Raw genomic sequence first — 16,421 nt, forward strand, 5'->3', positions numbered from 1 at the left:
GAGGGGCAAGCAAGGCAAGGCGTAACTTAGAAGTCAATGGTCGGTGCAGAAATAAAAGGCTCCCACCAGCGGAAACATGAGCCGGCTCCAATTTCAAATAAACACGATCTGCTTCCCGCAGCTGAGAAGGGCGGAGCCCAGGCCTCGCCATCCCCGGGTCCCTAAACCCCAGTGCCCCAGACACAGGGCAGGACCCGGCTGCAGGGTGGAGAGGGTAGATCCCAGAGAAAGCCTCAGGTCAGGTTAGGGATTGCAGGGGCAGAGACGCGCATAGAGCTACGCGACTGCTAACACAATGCACCCGCCTCCCAGGGCCCTGGGTGGGTGTACCAGCATAGGAGTGTTCAAAAGCTCTCAGAACCACACCCAAAACTGGGCAGCTGTGATGCATGCCTGTCATCCCAGCACTGTAGGAGGCTGAGGCAGGAGGATCCTAAGTTCGAGCCCTGACTGGGCAACTTGGCAATTTAAGTGAGACCTTGTTTCATGATTTCAAAAAAAGAAGAAAATGCTAAGGCTATAGCTCAGTGTGAAGGCCCTGGGTTCGACCCCCAGAACCAGGGAGCTTGTGGGGAGGCACAAGCATCCAAGCAGATGCAACTCCTCTAGTCTGCCTGTTTCCCTGGAGCTCTCACTCCAGTCCAAGGGGCCAAGTCATCTGGGGGCTCACGGCAGGAAATTGGAGTAACAGCAGATCTCACCTGCTCTTCTTCCTCTCCTTTCCAGATCCCTAGCTGAGAAGATCAACGCTGGAGATAAACTCATTTGCCTTCAGATGCTCGAGCCTACCCACTAACTACAGTCACCTCCCAGGCTGGCTCTCAGTGAACAGTGTGTGCCTCTGGTGGGGCACTGACCCGCTGTCAGCCTCGAGGGGCCGTCGGACCCCACTGATCACTGGTGTGCGGTCCGGGAGCTTCACTGCCAGTGATCTGTGAAGTCAAACACCGCAGTATTTCCTGTGCTTGTTTCGACCTGCCTGTCTTTGTTTACAGATTATAGGTGGAAGCATTCTGTCCTCTGGTCTTCATGTGACAATGGTTTGCCAGTTCCAGCCCCTGTGGGGAGGGCTTGTTCCCGTGACAATGTGCAGGCAAGCTGGCACCTGCCTCCCTCCCCCTCCCCCCCCTCCGGACTGGAGGCTGCAGGATAGTCTCAGGTAGGGGAGGGATCAGGTGGAGCCCGCCCTCCAGGTGAGCCCAGCGGGTCCCCTAGGTACCGAGTGGTCTGGAGAAAGCAGGACAGGGAGGCCCTATGGGCCAGGAGGAGGCAGGTGGAGCCCTCCCCGTAGCCCTGAGCCTGGGTCTTCCAGGCCACTAGGTAGAATCTGACGGGGTCTCACCTTAGGCAGTTTGAAGTACCGAACTCGTCACCTGGACACGGGAAAGCAAACCAAGAGAAAGTCTGGAAATTCCTGGGGACAGGTAGAAGGGCCACAGGGGGACAGGGTACAAAGGGGACCACGGAGTGGCAGAGAACAGAGAAAGCTCCTTCGTGTGACAAGTACAGGTGTGGCATCCATGAGGCTACCATGAGATGTAGCCCAGTAGGACTGGGCCAGTTGGGTACAGTGAGGGGACTCCAGGCAAAGTAGTCACCCAGACGAGCTGGGGCTGGAGCCAGAGGGGGCTGAGTGGGGCGGGGCACCCACAAGGCCTCAGGGAGCCACCCGGGACTTCCCCATCTCCGGAGTGACACTGGTTTATTAAAGTCCCCTCCCACCACCAGCCATGCCCTCCTAACCTGCTCCTGGCCACACTCACCTGTGAGAACTAGTGGTGACCAGTGCGAGCCTGGGTCCCTTGGGGTCAGTTCTCCCTCAGGCACTAGGTAGGGACCAGTCTGTCCCCCAAGCTGGCCTGAGCCTCAGTTTCTTCCTATGCAAATGTGGCACGGCAAGGATTAATGGCCACCTCATGACAAGTTTGAAAACAATGTTGTTTATACAGTGCTGAGCACAAGCAAGAGGTAAATGCTCAGAACGGGTCTTGTTTCCCCATTATTTGTGTTGCTGGTGACCTCCACCTTCCACAGGTATGTCCTCGACACCGTTCAGAGGTCCTGGATGGCGACTGCCTGGGCTCCAGGGGCCCTGAGGAGAGAGGTGAAGGCGATTCCAACCAAGCCTGGAAACTCCCCAACTCCCAGCCTTTCCACCGGGAGAGGCGTCGGCATCTGTCCCCTCTGACCACCCTGGAGCACACTGGGCCTGGACTCGGAGTTGGGAGAGCAAGGCCGGCAGCGCTGGATTTCAGGGAGACTGTGCCTCCGTCCCAGAGAAATGAAAGCTCAGGGCAGTCTGGGTCTCCGGCAGCCCTTCCCCACACCTCCAGCTCTGCCGCCTCACCTCTGAGGCGTCTGGACAGGGGCACAGAGGAACTCCCGGGTCCTCCAGCCTGTTCCCTGGGGCTGCACACACCCGGCGGGAAGCCCTCCCCCACCGTCGTCCCCCACCTGCAGCTCCCAGTGCCCCCGTCCGGGAGATGAGCAGATGGCATTCTGAGTCCCACCTCGACCCTATCCCCGCTCCCAGACCGTTCAGGGTCCGAGGCCAGACTTGTTGGCCTTCATTATAGACTATAACACAAAAACACAATAAAATAAAATGAATGTTTTCTCTGTGAAAATCCACTAGATGAGTTACTGTTGTAATTTAATAATGGGATGGGAAACTACAGCAAATTACCGAAGTATATAATTAAAGTACATCTATTTTCAAGTCCTTTATTGCTTAGTGCTCCTCAGATCTCACCCGTTCATCTCCACTCCCCACTGCACCCCCTCCCCCTGCCCTGAGCACACTGTGCCCTGATGCACGACGTGTGCCAGCCCGGGCCCCTCCCAGGGCACGGGAGGAGGGTGCTGCTGCCACAGACGCTGAGCTCCTCCCCCCTCTGCTACATCCCTGCCGGGTTCGGGGGATTTCAGGACTAAGTGCTGAGCCAACCAAAGCCAGAAGTGGCTGATGAAAGGGAAAGGAGGTCCCTGCCCTAGAACACCCTTTTCAAGGGACAGATGCCACCGACCCCCCGGGCTTCAGAAAAGCCACCCGTTCCAAAATGGTGCCGTGATTAAGGGGCAGCAGGAAGCTCAGGCTCGGAGAGCTTTGGAATGTGCCCGGGATCACACAGCAAAGGGCAGCAGAGCTGAGAGTTGATCCCAAGCACTTGTGACAGTGCCTGCTACCTCCACCAGCTGCCTGCGTCTGGGATTCCTCCCTGCTGGGTGTCAGAGCCCTGGCTGTCAGGAGAGTTGCTGCTGGGTTCCAAGGAGAAAGGGACAGAGGAGATTCACGTGGCTCTTGATCCAAGGCTGTTTCGACTTCCTGGAATTCAGGCTAAGGAGCATGGGGCTAAGCCTGGGGTCTTACACACAGCAGATTCTCTCCCAGCAGTCTCCCTGCTTGGCCCTTGTCAGGAGGATCCAGACCCTGAGTTTGGCCTGGCTGCCCTGGGCAAGGGGACCCCGAAGCCCAGCCAGGAAGAGACAGGAAGGGGCTGCCTTCCTCAAATGACCTTGTTGGAAGGAACTTTGTAGGCGGCTCATTTTGCAGCCGTGTGTTTCCCCTCTCCAGAGCTCTCGGCCTTCATCCAGGGAGCAGCAGCAAAGGACAGAGACAAAGCCGTGTGTCGCTTTGTTAGTACCACCAGGCTCTTGGCTTTAGGGAGTGAAAATGACCCAGGAGTGAGACTCACTTGGCCCAACCGTGAGCGCACAGAGCCCCTACCCACAGCAGGTTCAGCATCAGGGCCAGGGAGCCAGCAGTGGGGACTCTCTGTGACGCATCCCTCTTCCCTTCCTACCAGAGCCCACGTTGGATACGTGCCTGCTGCAACTCGTCTGCCAAGCAGTGGAGTCAGGCACCGCTGGTGCATTCCTGTATTCCCAGCACTCTGGGAGGCTGAGGCAGGAGGATTGCAAATTCAAGCCCAGCTTAAGCAACTTAGCAACCTCGTGAAACTTGGTCTCAAAATAAAGATCAAAAAATTTTTTTAATTTCAAAAGAAATTTTAAAAGGACTGGGAATGTAGCTCAGCGCAAAGACCCTGGGTTCAATTTTTAAAAAGCAGGGACTCCCCATCATTCATACGGGGATTGCTCTCCCGAGGGGAATGTGACCCAGAACACAAGCAAAGCCGAGCAAGAAGGAAAGGAGTCACCAAGCTGAAAGGAGAGCCCAAATGCTCCCCTGACAGTGCCCTACATGACAGGGTTTGGCATGACCACCATTGCCCTTCTGCATAATATTGGCCACAGCAGAATGCTATTGGCTGAGTTTGTCCCACCCCCAAATTCAGAGGTTGAAGGCCCCACCTTATAGCACAGCCATGTGTAGAGACAGGGCCTTTAGGAAGTAATGAAAACTAAATGATACCAGGTATGGCGGTGCACACTTGTAATCCCAACTCGGGAGGTAGAGGCAGGAGGATTATGATTTTTTTAGGTTACCTCAAGCTGCATAGTGAGACTCTTCCTCTCAAAAAAAAAAAAAAGATTCTGTGAGGTTTTGAGGGTGGGAGCCTCGTGATGGACAAGTGTACCCACAAGGAGGGACAGCAGAGAGCTCCTCCCTTTGCTCCCTGCCACATGAGCACAGATGAAGAAGGCAGCCACGCACAAGCCAGGAAGAGTCCTCATGGGAACGACCATGCTGCCACCCCAGGCCCAGACTTCTGGCCTCCAGCACTGTGGGAAAAGAAATGTCTGTGGTACTTTGTTATGGCAGCTGAGTAGACTAAGACACCCACTTACGTGGCCAGGAGACGCGCAGACGTTGCGCGGAGCACAAGCGCTCCTGCCTCCTCCTTGTGCCCGCAGCACGGATCTGGCCTCGCTGTGTTTGCCCTGGGCAGCAGCTGCCAGCCAGTCAGGCTGATGTGTGCACAGCCTGGGATGCATGTCCCTGGCCCATGCACGGGCTTTTGGCCCCAGCCAGCTCTCAGCTACACGAGTCAGACGAAGAATCAACAAAGCAGTCTGAGCCACACTTCCCGAGCCCCAAGTGCACGTCCCCCAGAGCATTGCAAATTCAAGCCCAGCCCTAGGCAATCTAGTGACTTCGTGAGACTTTGTCTCAAAAAAATAAAAAGGGCTGGGGATAGAGCTCAGGGCAAAGGCCCTGGGTTGATTACCTACAACCACAAAAAGAGCAGACAACAGAACTTCCAAATACCTCAGCAATCAGACATAGAGGCTGAGCTCCTTGAGCTGAAAGGGTAAAAGCTTCGCTCCTTGCTGTAACCTCAGCACCTAGCAGCTTGTGGGAGGACTAGGTGGCCACCAGCCTGTGTCAGATAAACCAGGTGGGTTGGTGGCTGTTGGGACTGGCTTCCACCCAAGTGGTCACTTGCAGGGAGGAGGAGAGGGACAGCCAGTGTAGGGTCAGTGCCTGGCCACAAGCAGGGTGGGGCAAGCTCGCCTCTCCCCCAGCCTGGCTCCTCCCACACCTCACCCCTCCTGGGCTGGGAGGTGAACGGAAAGGAAAATGGCTATAGAAAGAGCTATGGCCTCAGGTTAGAGGGGACAGGTAGGGAACGGAACCGACCCTTGGAGGCCAGAAGAGCTTCCAGAGCACAGCCCTGGGTGGCTGGGAAGAAAGAAAAGGCTTTTGTTTGTGGACCGCTCTTCAGTGGGCAGGGGTACAGTCTGTCAGGAGCTCAGGGCGCAAATGCTTCCCTGAGACAAAGCGCACTGAGCCAGTGTCTAATGAAGACTTTTATGATAGGGATGTAATTGTAAAAAAAAAGATTAAAAAATTGGTTTCAATGCTTTGCAATACAAGAGTTCATTTGTTTCCTCATTCATGCACTAAACAAGCCCCTAATTAATCTTGAACCTTGCAGAAAGGAGACTAGATTGCCATTTTCTCCATAAGGACGCACTTCACATTTTGGGAAGTTTGAAGAGGCTCTTGAGTGGCTTCAGGGTGCGTTATCAGCATTTTAGAGCGGCTTCATCAGGCTGTGAGGCTGCTAATTGCATTACCATATTTTTAAGTCTCCTAGGTGCAAGTCAAGTTCATCCTTCTCCAAAGCCTCCCATCCATTTTGCCAGTGTGGCATGTCAGAGATGCGGCCTGGAGCAGGGACAGCGAGACGGGACCGAATGAGGCCCCCAGGCTTCCTGCTCCAGGCCACCAGGAACACGGCGGACCAGACTGCTTTCTCTCCTCAAAGCAAACGTAGCTTCAAAAGTCATGAATGTGGTGGTGCGTGCGAAAGAGTCATCATGAGGGCTGGGGGTGGCTCATGGGGGAGGCCTTGGGTTCCATACCCAGGGCTGAAAAACAGACAAAAATCAAAAAGCCACTGTAATGTCATTGTTCTTAGAGGGAAAAAAACCCTCCAACAGTCCAGCCAAGAAAAGCAAATCAAATCTGCTTGTGTGTGTGTGTGCTTCTGTGTATATTCAGATATGAATATTTGTGCACGTGTGTTTAGTAAAATCCATGCATCTACATGAATATCTACATGTGTGTACTTAGGTATAAATACATGTGTGTATGAAGAGCTAGCTGTGTATACTGTATATGTTTGTTTGGTTGGTTGGTTGGTTTTTTGAGGCAGGGTCTCCCTTTGCAGGTCAGGCTGTCCCTGAACTCACTATGTAACCCAGGCTGACCTCAAACTTGCATCGATCCTCCTGCCTCAGCCTCCCCAGTGCTAGGATTATAGGTGTGCGCCACCATGCCTGGCCATTGTATGTGTTTTAAAACATACATGGTGGTCCCTCAGTTTACAAACTTAATTTGTTTTAAGATTCAGGGGGTCAATGCTGCATTTGTGTTTGTGTTGGGGAAACGGCCGTGGTCACGTCTGTCACCTGAGTGGAGTTTGGGAATGGAAGTAAAGTCTGCTGAACGCTTTTGTTTGCAAACCAGGCTGCAAACAGAAGCATTTGTGAACCGAGGTGTCACTGTACGGACATCTACACGTGTGTTTGGGAAGATGTAAATACAGGTGCAGATGTGAATCGACAGAAATACAATCACTCCTTGGCATCCATGGGGACCTGTTTCCAGGACTCCCTACTGGGACCCAAATCTGTAGATGCTCGTGTCCCCTGCGCCAAAGAAAGCAGTATTTGTATAGACAATGCCATTAACTTTAGCAATGACTTACATCCAATGCAATTAACAATGGCTCATAACGCCTAAATCAATGCAAATCCTATGTAAACAGTTGTTACCTGTGTTGCTTTATGAAATAAAGACAAGAAGAGAAAGTGTGTACGTGTTCAGCAGAGGTACAGTGTTTTTTCTGAATCATTTTGATCAAAGGTTGGTTGACTGTAGATCCGGAACCCGAGGCCATGGAAGGCTGACTGTATATGTGAGTGAGTATGGGTCCACATGTACATCGATATGTGTGTTACATGAACACACACGTGTGTACATAGATACACATGACCATATGTGTGTGTGCACCCGGATCGGGAATGGTCAGGCCTACGTGTGGTCTTGATTTTTCTCTTTAAAAAAACATTTCTACGGTAAACTCATCCCAGGCCTGGCAGCGGGAGGATGAAGGTGAGAGCTCCACCGAGGGACCCGAGCGCCTTTCCTCCTCTCTGACTGCTCTGTTGACTGGCATGTCCCTGGCCATGCAGGGACAGAGGAAGAGCCTTGGAGACCCCAAGTCACAGAATCCCAGGGGAGGAGTCCACAGCAAAGCAAGGCTGCAGCGGGCAAAGACTGCACTCAGTGGCTGAGAGATCAGCCTGGCAGTCAGGACCCCCGACCAGCTCTCTGCCCAAGCAAGCGCCTTCGCCCTTCTGAGCGTCCACTCCACACCCACAGAATGGAGCGATGACATCCACCCTGACGCGATAAGAAGAGGAGATGCGATTTTGCAAAGCAATACTCACTGACCTGGCTACTAGCTGCTCACAGGGCACAGCCTTGCCCATGGAAGTCTCCAGGCAGCTGGATCCCTAATCCCAAGACAAGAACCCCCCACCCCAACAGGCCCCAGCCAGCACAGAAACCCAAGTGCCACTTGGCCCGCACGCAAGGGAGACGGGATGAAAACGGACCCACCTTTGGGCTTGAAAGACTCACGTGCTTTCTGCTCCCCAAACCTCAGCTCCAAGTCTACGCAGACCCTGGACCAGGTTGGTCCCAGCAGGGCAGAGGAACTGTTCCTTCCCTGCCCATCCCCGCTCACCATGCTCTTTCTCCTTTAAGACGAGAGCCTGGCCCAGCAGCCCCTTCTCATCTAGAGCCCCCGGCTCACCCACCCCTTGCCCTCCTTCCTGTGCTGACCTCCCCACCCTCAGGCCTGGGCCTCAGTAGAGACAACGGAGCTGGCCTTGGGAGCAGGGGAAAAGATGCCAGGGAGGCCTCCCGCAGGCTGAGGCCACTCGCTCCTAGGGTTGTGGTTGTTCTGCCGAAATGGGGATTGAACCCAGGGTCTACACATTGAGCTACATGCCCAGCCATTTTTTAATTTTTTATTCTGAAACAGAGGCTTGCTAAGCTGCCCAGGGTGGGCTTGAACTTGTGATCCTCCTGCCTCAGCCTCCCAAATTGCCGGAATTTCAGGCTTACGTCACTATGCCCAGCTCCAGAGAGGGTTTTGATCACCTGGACATGGCTGAGGAGGATACTGACCCTCCTCCTGATGGAAGCTCTCTGCTAAGAACACGGGTCTCCAGGCCAATGCAGCTAAGGACTTAGCTGAGTTGTCCGAAAGAACCTCTTAGACCCCCACCTAACAGGCAAGGGCCACCTTCTCTGCCAAAGGAGGAAGGGGACAGCAAGAGACCAGGGGAGTCTCAGGGCAAGACCCAGCAGGTTCCCTCTAGCCTAAGGCCTGCTCCCTGGGAATCCCAGGCAGTGTGACCCACGTCCCGCAGCAAGCCGGCCATCGTCCCCCTGCCCACTGGGTGGTCTGGCTAAAGGGCACTGGCTGCGAGGGAGCTGATGCTCCAGGAACCCAGCTTGTCATGCTTCCTGGATTCCCTGGCAATATTTGAGATCAATTAGAGGATTATTCAGTTTGATTTATAGGATGCCCTGTGTCCCAGGTGTCACAGAGGGAAGTGGCACGTGAGTGGGGTGGCGAAATGGGCGCATAGGTCCTGGGAGGCAGACTGGGGTGTGGCTTCAAGCTCAGGTCTTGGAGCTGGGCAGACAAGGCCCCAGTGTTGGCTAGACCACACCCGGCCTGGGTGGCCTCCGACAACAGACTCAGCTTCCAGAAACCTGTCCCCTCACTTTCTGCAGTCAGCTAAAATAATCACAACTGCTAAGATCGCTAGAGGACTTGATCAGATCAATTAAAAATGAGTAAGACAGGCCACTCAGCAAACGCGCACCTGCCACACACCAGACAGCGGGCACACAGGCTCCCAGCCCCGTGTGGCACAGTCTAGCTGGGGATGCGGCCAGTAAACCAACCACAGAGTAGAAAAGAGCAGATGGTGCTGCAAAAGGGAAAGACCCAGTGCCAGGAGAGCACACCAGGGATGGGGCTCGGGTCAGGGAAGCCAGTCCGGAAGAAGGCAGGGAGGCCTGGGCAGGGAAGAGCTCGGTGCATTGGAAGAACTGAGAGTACTCAGCAGGCTGGGGTGCTGAACCAGCAACCACATCTGCACCCTGAGGCTCGTGCTGGGAGCGGGGCCTCCACCACTGCCGCACTGGATACCCTGCAGCAAAATGGCAGGCCTGGGGCTAGAGTTCAGGGACACAGCTCTTGGCCAGCATGCACAAGGTCCTGGGTTCCATCCCACCCCCCCCACCACCACCATAAAGAAGTTTCTGGCAATAAATGATCCCTCCCCCAAGGTCCCCCAGGAGAGCTAGGTACCCAGCCCGAGGGCTTCCCAGCTGGCAAACGCCAGGCTGGCCACTGGTACAGCCAAAGCACCAAGAAACCACAAGCTGCCCACATCCCAAACCTCATTCCATCTCAGGACTCTGGCACAAAATCTCAGACAACACAGCATGGCTCCAAAACTGTTTCTCTTCTACCAGGAAACCCTCTTTTTTTCTGATTTATCTCTTGGCTGATCTCACTAGAAGTTCAGGCCAAGAGAAATGGATCATATGAGACAGAATTGTTTTCTGTTTCAGACAGCAGATCCTCTCTCTGACTCTCTCCCTCCCTCCCCTTCTCCCTCTCCCACAGTGAGTAAAAAAATCAAGAACCACAGCCAACCCTAGAGGCCCAGTATGACACCTATTTCCATCTCATGCAACGTCACCTTCCTGTGTTCATTACCAAAGTATGGTTAAACACACACACACACACACACACACACACACACACACACACACACACACACACACACACACACACACACACACCACACCCCTTCCTGGGCCAATGCAACTAGCCACGTGCCATCCACCCACTGCAGCTGTTTTGTCCTACTGACCAGGAAGGGCCTTGGGCCCAGTTACTTAGCCCAGGGAACCAGGGACTTAGCTGGAGGAATGTGAGACTCTGGCAGGGTCCCCCTTGAAGTCTCACAGGACTGTGTCCCAGAGAAGTGACACTGGACGCTTTCTTGTCTCTGCTCTTAGAGCTGAGCACGGGGCCCGTGCTTCCTCTGTCTTGGTATCGCTGTCTGGGACACAGCCCGGAGTTGTCCCTGAGGTCGGTACTCAGTCATCTCTGCTGGGTGACAAATCTCCCAAGACCTGGACAGAGCCAAGGTGCCCAGAAGCGTCCCTCTCTCCCATCTTGCCCCTTGTGCTGTCCCCTGTCCCTGGAAGCCCTGCCACTCCCTACCTCTCCTGGAGATGATACACCCCACTTCGGGGTCCCCCCTACTCCTCCAGGCAGCACAACTCCAGGAGAGCACGGTACGGACCGCCCATGGTGGCCGTCTTGTTTTCTAAGCACAATTTCTAAAGCATTTGCCATTCAACATCACCATTATCTTATAAAATTAAAGTTCTGACACTAAAATGCAGACAGGATGTAATCTCAGAGGCAAAAGAATCTCTTTAAAGACATCGAATCCTACTGTCCGAAAAACTCCCTTCTCTGTACTGTTCTGCCTCCAACCACAGCCCACGGCAGCTCCTGGCTCGGTATCAGGATGGACCTGTCCAAGGAGATAGATCTGCTGCCTCTGAGGTAAGGAATAGGCTGGGGATTGCAAGGGGGCAGGAGCACAAGCAGAGTAGGAGGCCTGGGAAAAGAGGAGGGAGCTGGGCCCGACGTGGGAGTCATGAGGAAAGCTGCTGGAGGCATTCCCAGGCACTCCCGGGTCTGGCAGATCCATCTGGCCCCTGAGGTTCTTTTAGCTGCTCAGCTAAAGAACTGGTAAGAGAAGCCGGGCATGGTGGCACATACCTGTAATCCCAGCACTCAGGAGGCTGAGGCAGGAATATCGCTTCAGGTTCGAGTCCAGCCTGGGCTACATAGTGAGTTCCAGGTCATAGTGAGACCCTGTTTCAAAAACAAAACAAAACAAAACAAAACAAAAAAACAACTGGTGAGGAAGGGACTTGTTCTGCACTGGCTCAGACACATCACCGACCCTCACCGTCCCTGCGCTCATGCCCCCGATGAGACTCCAGAGTACCCGGATGTCAGGCAGCAGAAGAGGAAGCAAGGGTGAGAGCTCAGGCTGCCTGTCCTGGTCTCCCCACTGACTCAGCCACCTTCCCTCTGGACGTTGCACAGCTGCACCCTGACAAAAAGGGCATGAAAGTGTCAACCAGAAGGCTCTTTCAGCACTAGGACCTGGGAGGAATAAGGACTCTGTCTTGGAGGATTGGCAGCCCTCACATCCCCTCACCCTTCTCTCCTTGTCCCTCCCACCCAGCCTGTTCCTTTTGGTTCTCAGACAGAAGCAGGGAAGACAGAAGCTTAAGCATGAGGCATGGTCAACCCTAGGAGGCCTCAGCACTGGCCCCATGGTCACCTGTAAGAGCCTCCTAATGTTGCCAGTGCCCCAGGATCCCAGGGAGACCAGGGCCTAACAGACCTGGGAGGGACCTGATCTGTGGTTTTTAAAGCTTCAAGGGTGCCTCCAAGGGCCTTCTAGTGCATGACTCTGCACCAGAGGCGGAAGAGGTGCTCACATCAGGGTCACTGCAGTAACAAATCACTCCCAACCTTGTCCCTGAGCAGAATGAAGCTCAGTCTTTAAACGGTTTAGCATAGAAAAAGCAAGCCTTGGGGGCAGGTGGCCCCCTGCTTGAGAAGGCACCCTGCCCCCCAAAGCAGGTGCTGCCTGATACCTTCCTGTTCCCCCAGTCTCTCCTCCCACCCTCAGGTTCAAAGCTGGCCGTGCAGAGCTGAAAGCACATGACTGGAAGCCCAGTTCCCTGAAGGGCCACCTCGGGGAGCTGTGTTACCAGGCACTGGGGACCAGACATCTACCGTGGTACCTCACCTTGCGCCAGACCCGAGAGTGGATGGGATGTGAACCGCGCGCGGCATACACATCGCGTAGCACTACTGGGCGCCATCCAGACTTCTCCTCTGCACTCATACTCCCTCCGATCGCAGCTCTGCTCTGTTCCCCACGAGTCCCCCGCGGGTCGCTGCTGTGTTCCAGCACCTAGTCCAGAGCAGTGCTGTCCAGAAGAGGTGTTCAGTAAATGTATATGGAGCCGTGAACTAAACACCGCACGCGAGTGTACACACCTGACCGCACCGCCGCCCGCCCGGTCACCCCAGCCAGGCCTGGCAGACACAGTCCCTGCCTCCCCACGCTCCCCTGTCATCCCCAGGCAGGGACAGCCCTCCTGTGCTAGACGCAGCACCCTCCTGCCCGCCTCCCTGCAGCTGCCCTGTCTCCGCTCCACTCTCCGAGGGGTCCATCTTCATGTACTTGTGCCCTTACTTACCAGTAATTGCACTTTTCTCAAATGACTGGTTTTTCAGAGCACAAATTTAAACCCTACGTTTCCCCGATAAAGACTTCCTCACGTGGTACTTCTAACCCAATACTCTTCTGAAGAGTTTCTGGGAAGCTGAAAAAGGAGGGGCACAACTCCACACCTGATAACCACCTACCTGGGGGACCTCCCAGTGTGCACTTGTTTCCTGGTCTGTAAAATGGGAGCATATCAGAATGTTCCTTAAAGGGCTGTTTACTGCGAGGATTAAAACTTGGAGCACAGACCGGTTCACGGCGCTAGCTGTGCCATGGAGTGAACCAAAGGCCTTCACACAGAGCTATATCCCAGCCCTTTTATTATTTTTTATTTTGAGACAGAGACTCAATAAGTCACTAAATTACTCAGGCTGGGCTTGAATTTGGGATCCACCTGTCTTACTCTCCCAGAGAGCTGGGATTACAGGTGTGTGTGTGTGCATGCAAAAACAGGAATAAAAACAAGAACTGTGGTTCTGCACTGTAGCCAGTCACGGTGGTGAAGTCACTCAGCTCATCACTTTCTTCCCCTCCTCTTAAAAATTCCCCCATGGCTCCCCAGTGCCCTCAGAAAAAAAGTTCTTCAAGATCTGGTCCCGGCTAATCTTGTTTTACACTGTACACCTCCACCCAGCCAACTGCCCCAAGCAATTTCATCGGAGGGGGACAACTGGCCAGCGCAGGGCCAGCCCGCAAGACACCGCATCCCTAAACCGAGTGCCAGTCCGATCAGTACCTGCTTCAGGTGATACCCTCTGGTTTCAAGGTGAAATGCAATTGAGAAATTCTGAAATTGGCTGCAACCAAGATTACTTGTCAGGCACAGCGAGTGCTTTTCTCTGTAGCAACTGCCACCCAAGGCATCCCCAGAGCTTCCTGGACTGCCATTCCTGTGTGATTGCAGGTGCCTTATCTCATTCGACACGATTATATTTTAGAGGATAAGATAGCAATGTTAGCTCTACTTGGAATTATCAGCCTGCAGTTGCAGCTACCTATACTTTTGCATTCACCGCAGAAACAGAAAAATCTTCTAAGACTTGAAAACCAACCCGAATGGGGTGCGGGGAGTGGATATAAAAGAAAGAAAACCAACTTAACAGTCAAGGGTAAAAAATATTACCCGGATCAGCTGTGGGGGAGGAGTCCATGCACTAAGGTTAAAAATGCATAGCTTTTATAGTCAGGCAGGGTGGCGCATGCCTGTAATCCCTGCACTCCGGAGGCTGAGGCAGGAGGATCGCTTTGAGTTCCAGACCAGCCTGGGCTACACAGTGAGTTCCAGGTCAGTCTCAACTACACAGTGAGACCCTGTCTCAAAAACAACAACAACAACAAAAAGCATAGTTTTTCTTTCTCTTTTCCTTTCTCTTTGCAAACTGTGTTTTTGTTTTTTGGGTTTTTTTACCTTTCATGATGAATGATATGATATATTCTTGGCTTTCAGAGCGAGAAAAGCCGTCAGGGTTTCATTTGTTGTGTTTATGCCAATAGAAATAAATCTCCGCATTCAGGAGGAGGCCGCTCACCCTCCCTTGTCCATCAGGGGAATCCTGCTGGTCACATGCCCTGCGGAGGAGCAGAGCAGATACAGGGTAAGATACGCTCCGGCCTTATTGATCACAAAGCTTCTTCATTACTTCGTGGGGCTGCAGATCAATAGACTCACAGAAACATAATAGATTTTCTTAGAAAATCAATTAAACAATATTTTTTACAGGTTTGCATCTGCGCGGCCCCTGGCGTTTAACCTGTACAGTGTGACACAGCTGCCCTCTCTGAGAGGTCTGGGAATGCAGTGGGGGCAAGAGCTCACTGCACCGCTTACCCCACAGCCTCGTTGGAAACCTCTACGACCGCTGGTCGCCTTGCCCGGTCCCCACACACCATTCTGCGGGGACAATCTGCCAGCACGGCTCATCGCGGTCTGAAAAACACAGAAATGAAACTTCTCACAAAGCTCAGGCTGATGTCTGAATTTCTCCCTTCTGAAAGCAGAAGGAAACTGCAGGCATACAAATGAAACATGGCCCGGCTGTGGCCATCCGGATTTGCCACCAGGTTGCAGGCGACTTTCTCAGCTTCAGCCGGTGGAGGAGCAGCTGGAGGCTGGGGGTGCTGGCTCAGGCTTTGGAACAGCCACGGGGAGGCTGCTAACGCCCGGAGCCCCAGCCAGCTGGCCATTTTTGCAGCTCACGGACATGAAAGCAAATTTCCCCGCTGCCAGAGGGAGTGGGCAGGGGTTTGGTCAGCGTGCCTGGCACACGTGCAGTGGCTCTCTGAATCGAGGTCCTCACTGGTGCAGCTGACTGCCCAGCATTCCGTTACTTCTTCCTTCTTAGTCCATCCTGATCCTGGATAGTTCACCTTGAGAGAGAGAGAGAGAGAGAGAGAAAGAGAGAGAGAGAGAGAGAGAGAGAGAGACAGAAAGAGAGATCTCCTCCCACTTCTAGCAAATCACTGATGAGCCACTCAAATGGATGTGGTGATGTGGAATGGAGACCAGCAGGACAGCGACCTGAAAGACCACCAGCTCTGCCAAACCTGAGGAATCTCACATCTCTGCCTCTGCATAGTAAATAACAAAGCTATAACTCCTCAGAGAAGCCAGGCGATGACATTTTAAGATCTCCCTCGGCTTTGTTCTCCTGGTTCATGTCACCAGAACACCAGGATGGAATCTCAGCTCTGATTTATGTCTGTTTTGAGGATGTGTGTTATTTACCACCATTTCCTTTCATCTGCCTCTTGCTGAAAAGACTTTGTCCTTAGGTGACAGTGACTCTTCCCTGGCCTCCCTTCCTTCCCATTCTGCCTGAGACAGAGGCGGCACCAGGGCTTTGAGGTGCTGATGTCATTTCCTGTACCTTCTCATTTGTTTTGTTGTTGTTGTTGTTGTTTTGCTGCTGTCCCCGTTCTCTGAGCCAGAAAGATTCTGAACTGAAACATAAAAGTGAGGAATAAAAGTGGAATAAAAAGCCTGATCCCTTCCTGCAGAGCTAAAATAGAGTCAGAAGGAGCCCAAATAAATACACCTTAGGCCCTGGCTGAATTGCCTGAACCCCGACGCGTACATGAAAGGGACCGTTCACTCTGGTTGAAGATGAACTGGGTGTTCCTTACTCCTTTGCCGTCCTACAGACAGGGGTATTGGGAAGAATGGCAGGGTACTGGTATGCATGTCGTCTAGGGAAAAAGAAACACATAAAAAATGCAAATGGAGATCTTTCAGAGCCAAGGATTCTAGGGAAATTACGTCTTCTAAGACCATGTTTCAGTCCTGGTAGGATTCGTGGTACCTGTTCTGTATCTCAGCAAAACAAGGAAGGAACCATTCAAGGACTAACTTTAAACCTCCTGTGTTTAATCATCCATAAATCCAATGTGGATCCACAGTCAATACCAGATTCCCAGGCTTTAAGGGAATTCCAAAGGGAAAAACAATAGTATTGTCACCAAAAAAAAAGTGGAAATAAGAAAATCTATGTGAATTTTTTTCTTGGGAGAACTCTAAATTCTTACAGAGAAAGAAGACCTAAAAGGACAGCAACTCATTCCATAAATACTGTATTTACTGGGGC

At 53.0% G+C, this 16,421-nt stretch overlaps 1 long non-coding RNA gene across 1 annotated transcript; it reads right to left on the minus strand.

The window, feature by feature from the left end:
* Positions 1-12,360: 12,360 nt before the first annotated feature.
* On the minus strand, positions 12,361-16,198 carry LOC104858345. Its single transcript, XR_004518676.1, has 3 exons — positions 14,669-16,198; positions 14,249-14,409; positions 12,361-12,538 (listed from the first exon to the last, which is right to left on the minus strand). It is a non-coding gene; the product is annotated as an uncharacterized LOC104858345 (long non-coding RNA).
* Between the last annotated feature and the right edge of the window lie 223 nt (positions 16,199-16,421).

This window comes from Fukomys damarensis, unplaced genomic scaffold (assembly GCF_012274545.1).
Source record: "Fukomys damarensis isolate Sample0158 unplaced genomic scaffold, DMR_v1.0_HiC HiC_scaffold_23, whole genome shotgun sequence".
Lineage (NCBI taxonomy): Eukaryota > Metazoa > Chordata > Mammalia > Rodentia > Bathyergidae > Fukomys > Fukomys damarensis.